This window comes from Theropithecus gelada, chromosome 7a (assembly GCF_003255815.1).
Source record: "Theropithecus gelada isolate Dixy chromosome 7a, Tgel_1.0, whole genome shotgun sequence".
Taxonomy (NCBI): Eukaryota; Metazoa; Chordata; class Mammalia; order Primates; family Cercopithecidae; genus Theropithecus; species Theropithecus gelada.
The window spans coordinates 51,271,669-51,287,011 of NC_037674.1; the positions used below are offsets into that span (position 1 = coordinate 51,271,669).

At 50.1% G+C, this 15,343-nt stretch overlaps 1 pseudogene; it reads right to left on the reverse strand.

The window, feature by feature from the left end:
- Nucleotides 1-573: 573 nt before the first annotated feature.
- Nucleotides 574-15,343, reverse strand: part of LOC112627510 — a 22,967-nt pseudogene continuing 8,197 nt past the window's right edge.

Consider the following 15,343-nt stretch of genomic DNA (forward strand, 5'->3'; position numbering starts at 1 on the left):
TCCTCTCCTGACCCCCCAGCTGACCCTCATCCTCAGACCTCTGCAGAACTTTGACCAAGTGGTGGTAGAGGAATTCTAGGGGGTCTGGGGTGGCCCTGGGTGACCCAGGGCTCAGACCAGGGTTCTGGAGTTGAGGGCAGGAGGCTGGAAGAGATGACCTCCCCTAGTCCCACAAGGTTGTGCAGGCCCCTGAAGTCTGTGATGATTCTGCCACCAGTCCAGATCCACTGACCGCTAGAATGGGTGCCACCTTCAGGCTGGCACCAGCCCGGGCCCTCAGGTGGGACTGTGCGTGCCAGTGTCTGCACACCCTGGGGGAGGCAGAGGGCCTCTTGGTAGACACGGCCATCCCAGACCTCGGTCAGTACCTCCTTCCCTCTGCAGGCCTCCTCCCTCTGTCCATCTGCCTCCTCCAAGTGCCCTGATCTGAAGCCTGCCTCCCCTGCTCATGGAGCCCTCCAAGATGCTCCTAGCCCCACTATCTGGTCCCACAGCACCTTCTGAGTGCAGATTCTGCCTTCTCAGAAGTCTGGGAGGCGGGGCCACGCCTGGTCATAGCCTTCTTGCTCTGCTCTAGGCACTCCTGGCCCCAAAGCCTCCAGCCCGCTGGACACCTTCATCTCCAGCTATGCTGTGTTTCTCCTTATCCTGGGCCTCCTGCTCGCCATAGTTGCCCTTGTCCTGGTGACTGTCAGGCTGGGCCCAGGCTCCTTCCTGAGGGGCAGGCTGAGCATTTGACACCTTGAGCCTTTTAGCCAAGCTGAGAAGATTCCCCCACCCAAGCCCAGCATCTCCTCATCCTCCAGCTGGGGCCACGGGATTTGGGGCCAGGGGGGTGGGCCTGAACCCAGTGTCCCTGCCCTTCTTGTCAAGGTGCTAAACTGGAGGGCATGCCTTGGGTGCTGACTTTCCCAGGAACTCAGAGCCAGAGAAGGCCAGGCACCAGCCCAAGGTCACACAGCCAGGGGCTTCTTCCCTCCTAGATCCCCAAGGACTGACTTGCAGGGCTGGGACAGAGGTGGGGTGGGGTAAAGCAATGCCTTGTCAAGGCAGGGAGCCCCGCTCCCATCCCCAAGGTGCATAAAGTCGAGGAACACCCCTGCTCCCATGTCCATTCTCACTCAGGGCCCTGCTCCAAGTGCTTGGCACTCACACCAGCCTCCCGCCCTCCATGCCACAGGCATCGGTCTCATTTACAGAGGGAGAAATGGTGGCCAAGAGCCTCCCCCAGGACACACAGCTAGACCACGCAGAGGTCTCAGGTGCAGCTGAGGGGTCCACAGTCTCTGCTGCCCCTTCTGCCACTCATGCTGCAAGAGACCACACTGTGGAGAGGGAGGAACGAGAGTGAGCTGGGTGCTCACACATGGGGCATGGGGGACTAGGGAAGGTTCAGCCAGGAGGAAAGAGCAAAGTCTGATCCTGTACGTACACATCACAGAGCCCATGGATTCAGAAGACCCAGGGCCAGGTCCCAGCTCTGCAGCTGCTCAGCATGTGACCGTGGTTAAGTCGTCTCCCTGGACTCTCCATGCACTTTGCATGCTGCATGCACCTTCTAGAACGAGCGCGGACACTGGCTGGGCTCATACTTACTGCATAGGTTGCAGACCCCAAGTGCTTCTGCAAGGGGCTTTGCTTCTCCTCATAAGAGTGGCACAGGCTGGCCACGTGCTCTGGGGGTAGAACAGAGTAGCTCTGGAGGTAGCAGGTGGGACCTGGGCTTGGGTTCCTGGCCCAGACAGGGCTGGGTACACCATAGGGTCACAGGGCCTGGCCCCCTCTCTAGCAGCCCTTGGCCCACAGGCTGCCCAGCTGCCCACCCACAACCCATACCTTTGGGCAGCCCCAGCTGCTGCAGTTCACTGGACAAGCATCCACCATCGACACTGTGCTTGGCCGCACTGGAGAGGATGAAACAGCACTGCCACTGTGGCCTTCACATCGCCTGACTCTGAGGGACCTGTGGGTGGGACAGGGGGTTTCACTGTGGCCCCAGCCACTCCCTTTTGCCCTATTACTTCAGCTCAAAGCCCCCAGGCCTTCTGGAGCCACAGGCACTGCTACTGCTCCACCAGGAGCTGGCAGAGGACAGGAAGGTGGGACTGTCAATGTCTTTCCTTCCCTCATGCTCCTCCACTAGGGAAGGTAAGTTAAGGATGCTGCTGGGAGGGGTGGGGGGGCCCCTCTGTACCAGGAACCAGGCCGAGGTCCCAGGGTTGCCTGGGGCCTGTGAACTTAACGGGGTACTCACCAAACTTGACCATGAGCTTCATGATCTTCTAATACTATGAGGAAAGGAGACCTTCAGAGGCTGCCAGTACTCTATTCACCAGCCCCTCACCCCTAGCCTGGATCCTGCAATAAGGAACAGAGAGGCTGGAAAGAAGTATGGGAGGTGCCCAGAGAGGTTGACAGGCTGGGTCACCCATCTCCCTGGGCCTAGTGCAGAGCTTCAGGGCACTGGGGGTCATAAGGTCATGGGACAATGGGGTGCTGGGTCTTGTACTCACATCATTCCCCTATCCCAGCAGCTCTTTAGTACCTGGCTGCAGAGCAGCTGCAACTTCACAGAGGACTGGAAGGGAAGTGCTTACATCAGCCAGGCTGGCGAACCTCACCCCTCCTTCCTGGGGACTGGCTCAGAGCAGTCCAGCCACTGATCAAGGTCACAAAGCATGGTAGCACAGGCTGAGAGCACTGAGGCCCTAACCCCAGAGAAAACTCACCATCATCTACACCCACAATCCCCAGTCCAGTGCCCCTCCTCCACCCAGACTAGACCCTGTGCACTCAACCATCTTGGCCAGCGTGCTGATCTCTGCCAGGACCCAGTCGGGACAGTCCAGATCACCACAGAACCGGAACCTCTGCAAGGGAGGGAGGCAGGTAATCAGGCTGGAGGGAGGGCTGAGGTATGGCCAGGATCCATGTCTCCCACACTTCTGTCCAGCAGGGACCCCTGGTCCCCATCATAGATGGATGCCCTCTGGCCACTTGTTCTCCCCTATCACCAGGCTGTTGAGTGAACTCTCTCCTGACCCACCCTGCCACCAAACCCTGCTCTGAGGTCTACTCCAGGCATTCGTCTGCTCAGCAAACATCAATTGAGTGCCTTCTCTGTGCTAGCTCCCACTCTAAGTGTTGGGGTACAGCAGGGGATAAAACAAAGTCCCGGGCCTCACAGAGACGAGTGACCTCTCTCCTCTTCCCCATACCCACACAAGTCCAGCCACTCCGGCTTCCCTGCTGCTGCTCAGGGACACCAGCCTTGCTCCCGCTGCCGTGCCTGCTGCACTCTCTGTGTGGCTTGCTATCCTTTATTTCATTCCACTCTCTGCTCAAGTCACACCTCATTAGACCAGTCCTATTTATTTATTTATTTATTTATTTATTTACTTATTTATTTATAAAGATGGAGTCTCACTCTGTTGCCCAGGCTGGAGTGCAATGGTACAATCTTGACTCACTGCAACCTCTGCCTCCTGGGTTCAAGCTATTCTCCTGTCTCGGCCTCCCAAGTAGCTGGGACTACAGGCATGTGCAATCACATCTGGCGTTTTTGTATTTTTAGTAGAAACAGGGTTTCTCCACATTGGCCATCTTGACCTCGAACTCCTGATCTCAGGTCATCCGCACAACTCAGCCTGCCCAAAGTGCTGGGATTATAGGCATGAGCCATTGCACCCTGGCAGGCTGGCCCTTCTTGATCATACTTCCTGAAATAGCCCCTCACACATGGAAATTTTGGGGGAGGGTGGATGTGTTCATTATCTTGATTGTGGTGATCCAAGAGCCAGGAATATTCGGTCTTTACTTGTTCAGCCTCATCTTTCCCTAACCTCCAGGTGATACTCTCCCAGCTACGGGAATTGCATTCATTCCTGGGGAGCCATGCTCTCTCTCACCTGAAGTTTCTGCACATGCCATTCCCTGTCTGAAAACACACGCCTCCACCTTTGCCTCCCAACTCCTGGCACACATAAGGGAGGAAACCACCCCTCATATCGTCTTATGCCCAATTTCTGCCTCCAAAGAAAGAAGAAGTAAAAACTAAAAGGCAGAAATGAAATCCACAGGCACACAGCCTGGCGCCACACCCTGGGCCTGGTAGTTAAAGATCAACCCCTGACCTAAACAGTTATGTTATCTATAGATTACATACATTGTATAGAAATGCACCATGAAAATCCCTATCCTGTTTTGTTCCGATCTAATTACCGGTGCATGCAGCCTCAGTCACGTACCCCCTGCTTGCTCAATCAATCACAACCGTCTCACATGCAGAGTTGTGAGCCCTTAAAAGGGACAGGAATTGTTCACTTGGGGAACTCGGTTCTTCAGACAGGAGTCTTGCCAATGCCCCTGGCCGAATAAACCCCTTCCTTCTTTAACTCAGTGTTTGAGGAGTTTTGTCTGCAGCTTGTCCTGCTACATTTCTTGGTTCCCTGACCAGGAATCGAGGTGATTGGCAGATGGTCGAGGCAGCTCCTTAGGCGGCTTAAGCCTGCCCTGTGGAACATCCCTGCAGGGGACTCCAACCAGACCCAGCCATGTGGATCCTGAGAGCACTCCCGGGTAGGCATTTACCCCCATGGGACACCTCGCCATAGCAGTGTGTGGCAGGTCCCCGTGGAGGATCAACGCAGTGGTTGAACAATGGGAAGGAATGGGCATTTGGAGTCTGGACATCTAAAACTTGGTAAGACTAGTCTCTGAAACTTGCCCACTCCGTTTGAGTGGAAGCATGGCCTGATCACCCATGGCATGCCTTCATTGGCACTTTGGTTTTGGTTTTGACTTGGTTTGAATTGCTTGATAGGATTGGTCTTAGGAACTTGCCCACTCCGTTTGAGTGGAAGCATGGCCTGATCACCCATGGCATGCCTTCATTGGCACTTTGGTTTTGGTTTTGACTTGGTTTGAATTGCTTGACAGGATTGGTCTTGGGAACTTGCCTACTCCATTTGAGTGGAAGCATGGCCTGATCACCCACGGTGTGCCTGTACCGGCACTTTGGTTTTTGTTTTTGACTTGACTTGGATTGCTTGATACTTTGGTTTTGGTTTTGACCTGGCTTAGATTTCTTGATACTCTGATTTTGGTTTTGATTCTGGTTTGGCATAAACTGTAAACGTGTGTGTGTGCCCTTTTTACCCATTCTTTGTTTTGTGGTGTGTGTGTGTGGTGTGACTGTGGTGTTTTGTCTTGAGGAAACATGGGTCAGGCACAAAGTAAGCCCACCCCACTAGGAACTATGTTGAAAAATTTCAAAAAGGGATTTAAGGGAGACTATGGAGTCACCATGACACCAGGAAAACTTAGAACTTTGTGTGAGATAGTCTGGCCAGCATTAGAGGTGGGTTGGCCATCAGAAGGAAGCCTGGACAGGACCCTTGTCTCAAAGGTATGGCACAGGGTAACCTGTAAGCCAGGGTACCTATATCAGTTCCCATATATAGATTCATGGTTACAGCTATTTTTGGACCCCCCACAGTGGTTAAGAGGACAGGCAGCAGCAGTACTAGTAGCAAAGGGACAGTTAGTTAAGGAAGGTTCTCGCTCCACCTGCCGAGGTAAGTCGGCACCAAAAGTCCTGTCCGACCCAACACCAGAAGAATCATGGCAGGAATTTGTATGAGGAATACCCCCTCCTTATCGGGAGGAAGGACTCCCCACCCCTGAGCCCACAGCACCTCCACCTCCACCAGATAACCACACCCCTAGACCACCCAGAGTAGAAAACAGAGGAAGTGAAGGTGCAGGAGAAACTCCTCCCTTGGCAGCTCACTTATGGCCCAAGACTGCAATCCAAATGTCCCTGAGAGAGCAGTGATATACTGGGGTAGATGAGGATGGACACATGGTGGAAAGGCGTGACTTTGTGTATCAAACTTTCACCTCTGCTGACCTCCTCAATTGGAAAAGTAATACTCCATCTTACACTGAAAACCTCAAGCTTTAATTGACTTGCTCCAAACAATTATACAGACTCATAATCCTACTTGGGCTGATTGCCACCAGCTGCTCACGTACCCCTTTAATACAGATGAAAGGCGAAGGGTGCTCCAGGCGGCAACTAAGTGGCTAGAGGAGCACATCCCAGCCGATTACCAAAACCTCCAAGAATATATAAGAATTCAACTGCCAGGAACAGACCCCCAATGGGACCCAAACGAGGGACCAGACATGGAGAGGCTAAGATGGTACCGTGAGGCATTAATAGAAGGTCTAAAGAAAGGGGCTCAAAAGGCTACAAATGTATATAAGGTCTCTGAGGTCATCCAAGGAATAAAGGAGAGTCCAGCGCAATTCTATGAAAGACTGTGTGAGGCTTACCATATGTACACTCCTTTTTATGCAGATAGCCCTGAAAATCAGCGCATGATTAACATGACCTTAGTTAGTCAAAGCATGGAAGATATCAGGAGAAAATTGCAGAAACAGGCTGGGTTTGTGGGTATGAATACCTCACAGTTACTGGAAATAGCCACTCAAGTACTTGTGAATAGAGATGCAACAAGCCATAGAGAAAGCTGTAAGGAAGGCGAACGCCAGGCTAGGCAAAATGCCGACTTACTGGCCATGGCCATTAAGGGAATTCCCCTGAAAGGAGAGGGAAAGGGGGGTTCCAGGAAGAATACCCACTAATCGCCCACACTTGCAACATAACCAGTGCTCCTATTGTAAGGAAATAGGACATTGGAAAGATAAGTGTCCCCAACTGAAGGAAAAGCAGGGTGGTTTGCAACAAGAGACCTTAGATAAAGACGATGGAGCTTTGTTCAATCTGGCTGAAGGGTTATTGGACTGAAGGGGACTGGGCTGAAGTGCCCACAAGGAGCCCGCATTCAGGATTACAGTTGGGGGCAAGGACATTAAGTTTTTGGTTGATACTGGTGCTGAACATTCGGTAGTGACCACCCCGGTTACCCCCTTATCCAAGAAAACCATTGATATAATCAGAGCAACAGGAGTTTCCACTTAAGCAGGCTTTCTGTCTACCATGGACCTGCTCAGTGGGGGGACATGAGATAGTTCACCAGTTCTTATACATGCCTGGCTTGTCCCTTGCCCTTGCTCAGAGGAGAGTTGCTTAGCAAGCTGAGAGCCACCATCTCCTTTACAAAACAGGCTCTTTACGGCTAAAGGAACAGGAGTTATCATGGCCCTAACAGTCTCCCAGGAAGAAGAATGGAGACTTTTTCTAACTGTGCCAGGCCAAGAGAAAAAACCAGCTCTAGCTAAGCAATGGCTCCGAGTATAGGCAAAGGATAATCCTCCAGGACTGGTGGTCAACCAAGCCCCCGTACTCAAAGAAGTTAAGCCTGGGACCCAACCAAATTAGACAAAAGCAGTATCCAGTTCCCAGAGAAGCTCTCAGAGGAATCCAGGTTCATCTAAGGTGCTTGAAAGCCTATGGAATTATAGTTCCTTGCCAGTCTCCATGGAACTCCCCCCTCCTGCCTGTCCCTAAGCCAGGGACCAAGGACTACCAGCCAGTACAGGACTTGTGCTTGCTCAACCAAGCTACAGTGACTCTGCACCCAACAATTCCTAACCCTTACACACTGTTAGGTCTGCTGCCGGCTGAGGACAGCTGGTTTACCTGTCTGGACTTAAAAGATGCCTTCTTTATCATCAGAATAGCTCCTGAGAGCCAGAAGCTGTTTGCCTTTCAGTGGGAAGATCCAGAGTCAGGTGTCACTACTCAGTACACTTGGACCCGGCTTCCCCAAGGTTTCAAGAACTCCCCTACTATCTTTGGGGAGGCCCTGGCTCGAGACCTGCAAAAGTTTCCTGCTAAAGACCTAGGCTGCGTCTTGCTTCTGTACGTGGACGACCTGCTGCTGGGACACTCCATGGCAGTTGGGTGCGCAAAAGGGACTGATGCCCTGCTTTGGCACCCGGAGGACTGTGGGTATAAGGTGTCCAAGAAGAAAGCTCAGATCTGAAGACAGCAGGTACACTACCTGGGATTCACTATTCGGAAAGGGGAGGGCAGCCTGGGGTCAGAAAGAAGGCAGGTCATCTGCAGCCTGCCGGAACCAAAAACCAGAAGGCAAGTAAGGGAATTCCTAGGAGCTGTGGGGTTTTGCAGATTATGGATTCCAAACTTTGCAGTACTAGCCAAACCTTTGTACAGGGTTGTGGGCGGCAAGCCACCCAGGTGCTGAAGCAAGAGACCAAGGGCACAAGCTGTTCCAGTATAATAAAATATATAAAATAAGAATAGTCATATAAAATACAGATAATAGATATGATTATGTATGAATATCATTAATCATTAGTTTGTAACAATTACTATTTATTCCAATATTATAATAATCCTTGCTCTATAATTATAACCTAGCAAAAACCAGGCCAAACAGAGATAGGAGCTGAGGGGACGTAGTGAGAAGTGATCAGAAGATACAAGTGTGAGCCTTCTATTATGCCCGGGCAGGGCCACCAGAGGACTCCTTGGTCTAGCGGTAATGCCAGCATCTGGGAAGATGCCCGTTGCCAAGCGGACCATGGTCTAGCAGTAGTGTCAGTGTCAAGGAAAAACATCCACTACTTAGCAGATCGGGAAAGGGAGTCTCCCTTTCCCTGGAGGAGTTCAGAGAAGACTCTACTCCTCCACCTCTTGTGGAGGACCTGACATCAGTCAGGCCCATGTGCAGTTATCTGGAGGCCTAACCATCTCCCTGTGATGCTGTGCTTCAGTGGTCACACTCCTAGTCCACCTTCATGTTCCATCCTGTACACCTGGCTCTGCCTTTTAGATAACAGTAGCAAATTAGTGAAAGGACTAAAAAGTCTCTGATATGCAGAAATAATGGTGTAAGCTGTCTCTCTCTCTCTCTCTTTCTCTCTGCCTCAGCTACCAGGCAGGGAAGGGCCCCCTGTCCAGTGGACACGTGACCCACGTGACTTTACCTATCATTGGAGATGGCTCTCACCCCTTACCCTGCCCCTTTGTCTTGTATCCAATAAATATCAGTGCAGCCTCACATTCAGGGCCACTACCGGTCTCCACGTCTTTGTGGTAGTGGTCCCCCAGGCCCAGCTGCTTTTTTTTTTTTTTTTTTTTATCTCTTTGTCTTGTGTCTTTATTTCTATAATCTCTCGTCTCCGCACACGGGGAGAAAAACTCACCCACCCTGTGGGGCTGGACCCTATACAGGTTTACAAAGGGCGGTGACTGGGAGCCTTTTGAACGGGGGCCTCTACAACAGCAAGCCTTTTGTAAGTTAAAGGAAAAACTTATGTCAGCCCCAGCCCTAGAACTACCAGATTTGATAAAGCCCTTTACACTCTATGTGTCAGAAAGAGAAAAACTGGCAGTTGGAGTTTTAACCCAGACTGTGGGGCCCTGGCCAAGGCCAGTGACCTATCTCTCAAAACAACTAGATGGGGTTTCCAAAGGCTGGCCTCCATGTCTAAGGGCCCTGGCAGCAACAGCCCAGTTAGCACAAGAAGCAGAGAAACTAACCCTTGGGCAAAACCTGAATATAAAGGCCTCCCATGCTGTGGTAACTTTGATGAATACAAAAGGACATCATTGGCTAACAAATGCTACATTAACCAAGTACCAAAGCTTGCTATGTGAAAATCTCCACATAACTATTGAAGTCTGTAACACCTAAATCCCGCCAGCCTGCTTCCAATATCAAAGACCCAGTTGAGCATAACTGTGTAGAGGTGTTAGACTCAGTCTATTCTAGCAGACCTGACCTTCGGGACCAGCCATGGGCATCAGTAGACTGGGAATTACACGTGGACAGGAGCAGCTTCATTAACCCACAAGGAGAAAGATGTGCAGGATATGCAGTGGTAACTTTGGATGCTGTAGTTGAAGCCAAACCGTTGCCACAGGGCACTTCAGCCCAGAAGGCTGAGCTCATTGTTTTAACTGGGCTCTAGAATTCAGTGAAGGTAAGACTGTAAACATCTACACTGACTCTCGATATGTCTTTCTAACCCTCCAAGTGCATGGAACATTATATAAGGAAAAGGGTCTGTTAAACTCTGGGGGAAAGAACATAAAATATCAACAAGAAATTCTATAATTAATAGAGACAGTGTGGAAACCTCAGAAGGTGGCAGTCACGCACTGCAGGGGACACCAGCAAGCCTCCACTTCAGTGGCCTTAGGAAACTCTTGAGCTGATTCAGAAGCTTGAAAAGCAGCATCTACCCCTTACCGGGTATCAGTAGTAGCCCCCTTACTCCCTCAAACACCTGACCTGGTACCTACCTATTCTAAGGAAGAAAAATACTTCTTCCACACAGAAGAGGGGCAAGTAATAAAAGGAGGATGGATCAGACTGCCAGATGGGAGAGTAGCTGTGCCGCAGTTGCTGGGAGCCCCAATCGTATTGGCTGTGACCAAAACCACTCATCTAGGTCAAGAGTCACTTGAAAAATTGTTAGGCCAGCACTTCTACATCTCACACTTGCCAGTCCTTGCCAAAGAAGTAGCACAATGGTGCACTACTTGCCGACAGCACAATGCAAGACAAGGCCCCACTGTTCCACCCAGCATACAAGCTTATGGAGCAGCTCCTTTTGAGGATCTTCAGGTGGATTTCACAGAAATGCCAAAATGTGGAGGTAACAAGTATTTGCTGGTTCTTGTGTGTACTTACTCTGGGTGGGTGGAGGCTTATCCAACACGAACTGAAAAGTCATACGAGGTTCTGTGTGCTTCTCCGAGATCTTATTCCTAGGTTTGGACTGCCCTTATGAATCGGCTCAGATAACAGGCCAGCGTTTGTGGCTGACTTGGTAAAGAAGACAGCAAAGGCATTAGGAATCACTTGAAAGCTACGTGCTGCCTACTGACCTCAGAGTTCCGGAAAGGTGGAGCGAATGAATCAGGCTATCAAAAATAGTTTGGGGAAAGTATGTCAGCAAACAGGATTAAAGTGGATACAGGCCCTGCCTATGGTATTGTTTAAAATTAGATGCACTCCTTCTAAGAAAACAGGCTGCTCCCCTTACGAAATACTGTATCATAGGCCTCCTCCTATACTACGGGAGCTTCCAGGCACTCCCCCAGAGTTAGGTGAAATTGAATTACAGCGACAGCTACAGGCTTTAGATAAAATTACACAAACAATCTCAACTTAGGTAAATGAGAGATGTCCCATCATCTTATTCTCCCCAGTTCACCCTTTCTCTCCAGGTGATCACGTGTGGATCAAGGACTGGAATGTATCCCCTTTGTGGCCACGGTGGAAAGGACCTCAGACCATCATCCTGACCACCCCCATGGCTGTAAAGGTAGAAGGAATCCCAGCCTGGATCCACCACAGCTGTGTGAAGCCTGCAACCAATAAAACTTGGGAGGTAAAACTGAGCCCAGACAACCCCTGCGAAGTGACCCTGAGGAAGACAACAAGCCCTGCTCCAGTTACACCAAGAAGCTGACTGGTCTACGCACGGCCGAAGCATGAGGAGAATAATTGTGGGACTCATTTTCCTTATAATTTGGACTTGTGTAGTAAAAACTTCCACTGATTTTCCCTGCATGGAGGACTGCTCTCAGTGTATACATCAGGTTACCGAGGTAGGGCAACAAGTTAAAACAATCTTTCTGTTCTATAGTTACTATTAATGCCTAGGAACTTTAAAAGGAACATGTTTATATAATGACACTCAGTACAAGGTATGTAGCCCAGGAAACGACCAACCAGATGTGTGTTATGACCCCTCTGAGCCTCCCATGGCCACAGTTTTTGAAATAAGATTAAGGACTGAAGACGGGTGAGGACTCATAAATGATACAAGTAAAGTATTAGCCAGAACACAAGAAAAAGCGGTGCCCAAACGCACAATCTTGAAATTTGATGCCTGCGCCATCATTAATAGCAGTAAGTTAGGAAGGGGATGTGGCTTTTTTAGTTGGGAAGGCTATATGACCGAAAATAAGTACATTTGTCATGAATTAGGACTGTGTGGAAATGAATGTGGATACTGGTCTTGTGTCATTTAGGCCACTTGGATAAAAAATGAAAAGGATCTAGTCCACCTTCAGAAAGGAAAAAATGGCCCTTCCTGTACTAAGGGACAATGTAACCCCTTAGAGCTAGTAATAACCAATCCCCTTGATACTCGCTGGAAAAAAAGGGGAGCATGTGACCCTAGGAATCGATGGGGCCAGACTGGATCCTCGAGTACATATCTTGGTTCGAGGAGAAGTTTGCAAACGCTCTCCTGAGCCAGTGTTTCAAACTTTCTATGATGAACTAGATGTACGAGTACAAGAAATTCCAGGAAAAACAAGAAATTTGTTTTTGCAGTTAGCCAAGCATGTAGCCCAGTGTCTCAATGTCACTTCATGTTATGTATGTGGAGGAACTGTAATGGGAGATCAATGGCCATGGGAAGTCAGAGAATTAATACCTACAGACCCAGTTCCTGATGAATTCTTGGCTCAAAAGAATCACCCTGATAATTTCTGGGTCCTAAAAGCCTCAATTATTGGACAGTAGTGCATAGTTAGAGAAGGAAAATAATTCACTCACCCTGTAGGATGACTTAGTTTTCTGGGACAGAAACTGTATAATGGTAACACAAAAACAGTCACTTGGGGAGTTCGAATCAGAGAGGAATCCATTTAGCAAATTCCCAAAGTTGCAAATTGTGTGGACCCACCCAGAGTCCCACCAGGACTGGACAGCCCCCACTGGATTATACTGGATATGTGGGCATAGAGCTTATGCCAAATTACCTGACCAGTGGGCAGGTAGTTGTGTTATTGGCACTATTAAACCATCTTTCTTCCTACTGCCCAGAAAAACAGGCGAACTCCTGGGTTTCCCTGTCTATGCTTCCCATGAAAAGAGAAGCATAGCTATAGGAAATTGGAAAGATGATGAATGGCCCCCTGAGACAATTATACAATATTATGGGTCTGCTACCTGGGCACAAGATGGCTCGTGGGGATACCAGACCCCCATTTACATGATCAACCAAATCATACAGTTACAAGCTGGCTTAGAAATAATCACTAATAAAACCAGCAGAGCTTTGACTATTCTGGCCCGGCAAGAAACTCAGATGAGAAATGCTATCTATCAAAATAGATTGGCTCTCGACTACTTGCTAGCATGTGAAGGAGGGGTCTGTGGGAAATTTAACCTTACTAATTGCTGTCTACACATAGATGATCAAGGGCAACTAGTTGAAGACATAGTTAGAGATAAGACAAAACTGGCACCTGTGCCCGTGCAAGTGTGGCATGGATTTGATCCTGGGGCCATGTTTAGAAAATGGTTCCCAGTGCTAGTAGGATTTAAAACTCTTATAATAGGAGTTATAATAATAATAGGAACCTGCCTACTCCTCCCTTGTTTGCTACCTGTACTTCTTCAAATGATAAAAAGCTTCATCGCTACCTTAGTTCACCAAAATGCTTCAGCACAAGTGTACTATATGAATCACTATCGATCTGTCTTGTAAGAAGATATAGGTAGTGAAAATGAAAGTGAGAACTCCCACTAATAAAATGAGTGAGAGTCTCAAAAGGGGGGAATAAGGGAGGAGACCACCCCTCACATTGTCTTATGCACAGTTTCTGCCTCCAAAGAAAGAAGTAAAAACTAAAAGGCAGAAATGAAAGCCACAGGCAGACAGATTGGCGCTGCACCCTGGGCCTGGTAGTTAAAGGTCAACCCCTGACTTCATCAGTTATGTTATCTATAGATTACAAACATTGTATAGGAATTCACTGTGAAAATCCCTATCCTGTTTTGTTCTGATCTAATTACTGGAGCATGCAACCCCCAGTCATGTACCCTCTGCTTGCTCAATCAATCACAACCCTCTCACACGCACCCCCTTAGAGTTATGAGCCCTTAAAAGGGACAGGAATGGCTCACTCGGGGAACTCGGCTCTTGAGACAGGAGTCTTACCAGTGCCCCCGGCCAAATAAACCCCTTCCTTCTTTAACTCGGTGTCTGAGTTTTGTCTGCGGCTTGTCCTGCTACACACAAACTGTACTTCAGCCACCCAGCTCCTGCCATCCGCCTTTAAAGTTGATGGCATCTTTAGCACTACATGCAAAGTGCAGTTAGGTCTCTGTCCCTGGAGCCTTAAAACTATGACTGCCAATTCAAACCTCTGATTCCCCCTTCCTCAGCAGCTCAAGTCCTCCCAGTGCCTAGCACACTTCGTGGTATAGACTAGGCACTTAGAACGTATGGATGCACGGATTGGATGGATGGATGGATAAGTCTCAACCCCAACACTACTACTTTCTGGGTCTGGAAAGAGCAGAGGGGCTTCCTAACAGTGTGGAAGAGTGAGACTGATTCTAAACACGTGTCCAAGTCCCACAGCAGGGACTGGGGAAGGTGGTGCCCTTGGGAGGTCCTCTTGGGGCTGGGGAAGACCTGACAGGCCTCCCAGCTCCAGACAAGCCCCACTTCCTGCCCAGGAAGGTGGGGGCCCTTCCTTCCGCCAGGGAAGCGCAGGAACTCTGAGCACGGGGGCCGCTCTGTCTTACCCGCCCCCCCACCCCCTCTCGGGAGCCGGATGGCGGTGGACTTTTCTCTACCAGACCAGCAGCCCTCACGCCCGCACACACTGTGTTTGCGGAGAGGCCAGGGCAGACCTCCCCGCTTTGCCGGAGCCACTGGCGCCCCCTCATTCCCGCTCCAGCAGCCGCCCCCTCGCTTCACCCCTGGTGCCTCATCATCAGGCCAGGAAGCCAGGGCCCGGGAATTTCTTTTTCCGGTGGCGCCTGGTCAGCTGATTCCAGGATCAGGTAACCTTGACTAACGGACTCTGGGAGGGCGGGGGCTGCTCCAGTGAGGTTGAGAGCGGACCGCAGCCCCCTGGAAATGCCCGGGTCTAAATGCTGGCAGTCTCCTCCTCCCTCTCCCAGAATCCTTCCCTGGAAAAAAAAACAGCGCCAACCGCCAGTTTAACTGACAGTGGGAGTTATTTCATTTGTTTAACTTAAGGTGGTAGGATCTTGGGAGCCAGTGGGATTCAGGTCATTGCCATGTTTTCCACTGTTAAGCGAATAGCATTATACACAGCTGCGGGCTGTGGCAAAAGACATTTTAAAAACTATTGAGGCCGGGCGCGGTGGCTCAAGCCTGTAATCCCAGCACTTTGGGAGGCCGAGACGGGCGGATCACGAGGTCAGGAGATCGAGACCATCCTGGCTAACACGGTGAAACCCCGTCTCTACTAAAAAATACAAAAAACTAGCCGGGCGAGGTGGCGGGCGCCTGTAGTCCCAGCTACTTGGGAGGCTGAGGCAGGAGAATGGCGTGAACCCGGGAGGCGGAGCTTGCAGTGAGCTGAGATCCAGCCACTGCACTCCAGCCTGGGCGACAGAGC